At 59.0% G+C, this 2,631-nt stretch overlaps 1 long non-coding RNA gene across 1 annotated transcript; it reads left to right on the top strand.

The window, feature by feature from the left end:
* Positions 1-322: 322 nt before the first annotated feature.
* On the top strand, positions 323-2,620 carry LOC146590852 (uncharacterized). The gene is made up of 3 exons (XR_014896953.1): positions 323-1,446; positions 1,708-1,792; positions 1,943-2,620. It is a non-coding gene; the product is annotated as an uncharacterized LOC146590852 (long non-coding RNA).
* Positions 2,621-2,631: the final 11 nt, after the last annotated feature.

Here is a 2,631-nt window from a genome sequence, read left to right as displayed (position 1 = left end):
GCTTGCAAAGATAAAAAGGAAAAGCCAGCGGCAGCGAGCTCCTAGCAGCAAGTTTAAGCGCGGAACAGAGCGCCGCGCCGGAGCGCCGGCGGACGCCTCCCCGCTGGCGAGGAGGAGCCGAGCTGAAGCCCTCGAGGACTCCCAAGAGCAGCTAGAAACGGCTCGTGCGGAAGGGAGAAGAAGAAGGCGCAGGGCAGCGCCCGCCTTACCTGCAGCGCCGCGGCGTCCCCGGGAGCGGCGAGCGGGCGCCCGCGCCGGCCCCGGCCCCGCGCGCTCCTCCGCCCCCGCTCCCGCTTTTATGGGCCGCGCTGCCGCTCGGCTCAGCTGAGCGGGGCTGCGCGCGAAGCGCCGCGCTTGCGGCTGGCTTCCTGTTTGTTCAGCGCGAGCGGCTGCGGTAAAATTTCCATTACAYGCTGGACAGACAGGGCGGTGAAGAGAAGAAAAAGAAAAAAAAAAGGGGGGGGTGTTTAGCAGGTCTCTCAACTTACTAGAAAACAAGGAAGCGCGCGGCTTCGGGGAGCTGGGGAGGATTCCCGCCACCGCGGGAACCGCGGGAACCCCGGCATCCCCTCGCGCCTGGCTGCGGGAGCCGCRTCCCCGTCCCCCGTGCGAGCACCCCGGCCTCAGCCCACACCCCAAGGTCCCTCGCTTTGCCCCCCCCCAAAATTCCCCGAAYGCCCTCAGCCCCGAGCGCAGCCCAGGCTCGAGGCAGGTTTTGGGCTGTGGGCAGCGGGGGCGTCTCCGGCCCCTTCCTACCTGGCCGCCAGCCCCCCCCGGGGATGCCCAAACTGGGGCGCAGAGCAGCGCCGGCGGCTTGTGGCTCTGAGCGAGGCAGAACTGCAGGGCAACGATCTTTATTTTACTTTTTAATCTTTCTGTGAAACCTCGGCAGGCCCAGAAAAGCCACTTTGGCCGTAGACTTTGGGAGCAGTGCGAGGAAAACACCGGGAAAGGTGGGAAACGGGCTGTGGAAAGAGCGATGCTCCCGAAGGATGCGGGCGCACCGGCGCCGGAGGAGAGGAGCGGTTTGCCGCGGCGCGGGGCCRAGCGGGGAGCCGTGCTCCTCGCCCAGGTGCGACTCCCTCCTGGGGTCCCCGTGGTGGGGACTGGCCGCACGCGTGGTGGCCCCCTCGGCTGCAGCGTGGGCAGCGACGAGCGCGGGAAATGCCGCCGCTACTCTTTGCAAGTGAAAGTAAGGCAGAGGCCGCCACATGTTTGCTTTTTTCTCCCCATTCTGTTTATTGAAAGTGGAGAAGGAGCATTTCAGATCCAAGCTTGCTTCCTCTGCACTGACTGTTTTGTTCTTCCAACCAGGCTTTTTCAGAGCTGGCTACCGYGGAGGCATCCCGACTGCCGCATTGGTGTGATGCTCCTGCCGGATCCCAGCACAGGCAGAGGCTCCTGCGCTCGGCSCGAGCAGCCTCACTGACGCCCCGGGACGCCCAGGTGTGCAGCACCCGCGGCTGGGTGCCCTGCGCTCGGCCARCTCACGGTACTGCTGGAAAAAAAAAGCTCTGTACAGTAATTTGACTATCTAGCTACCTGGCTATTGCATTGGAGCATGCTGCAGTTCTTGTCACCTGCAATTTGCTCTGCAAATTATCATTAGTTTGAAAGAATCATTTCCTATTAATTAATATTAAAAAAAATTGAGGCAATGGGGAAGATGATGGATGAAACTGCTCAACTCTGCAAACCTATTGGCAGGGTACAGAAAAATGAAACTGCAACATCCGCGGAAGTCCTGGAGCTCCTGCTACCTCCTCCTGGGGAAGTTGTACAGAGTTTGCAGGTGCGTTGTAACTTCCTTGGTTAACGATGAGCACTATAAAACAGTAGGAAAGAAAGCCAGATGAGCGCGGGTTGGCTGCTACAAGCTCTATATCGAAGGTGTGCATGCAAACCCCTCTACTCACCATAGCCGAATTTCCGCACTTCCCAGGCGGCAGCGAGCAGACCCTTCACGCAGCTAAACCAACGCGGTTAGCGGCCCCGCAGCGGCGTGCGGCACCGAGCGGCGGCGGCAGCCGGGCCACGGCGGCGAGCGGGCGGGTTCCCGGCCGGACGAGAGCGAGGCCTCCGCGCCGCCCGGCGCCGAGCGCCTGCGCCCTGCCTACGCGGCCCGTTATTTTGCCGAGCTCTTGCCCAAACCTTTCCCTTTGCAACAGGTTGAGTCAGCGTGTGGGCTGATAGGGTCAAACGAACCGGCACGTATGTTTGGTGGGGTGGAATGAATTCTTTTTTAAATAGCTGATTTTTATAGGCAAGAGTGTCTCTGGCGAGGCAGCTTGACCAAGGATCACTGTAAGCAAGCAAGAGTGAATTTAATGCAAAATGCCCATGAAAGAGCCGCCAGTGATTCTCAGCGCTGGCCCAAGCAGAAACATTAACCTGTAACAACGCATCATCAAGCGCATTGGCTCATTGCAGRGTTTAAAAAAGTGCTGCCTTGTACAGCATACATACATACATACGTACGTACATACATACCTACCTTTTTTTCCACTGCAGTTTTGCTACTGACTTCTGAAAAACTGCCTGTTTTAGCAGAGGAGATGTTTTTTCGAGAGCGAATCCCATCAGGGGCTGTTTGGAACAAATGCTCCCCTTTAGACTAACCTGAAACAAAGT

This window comes from Rhea americana, unplaced genomic scaffold, assembly GCF_003343005.1.
Source record: "Rhea americana isolate MKP2758 unplaced genomic scaffold, rheAme1 scaffold_4, whole genome shotgun sequence".
Lineage (NCBI taxonomy): Eukaryota > Metazoa > Chordata > Aves > Rheiformes > Rheidae > Rhea > Rhea americana.
The sequence above is the reverse complement of the archived record's forward strand: the minus strand, read 5'-3'. Positions and strand labels throughout refer to the sequence as shown.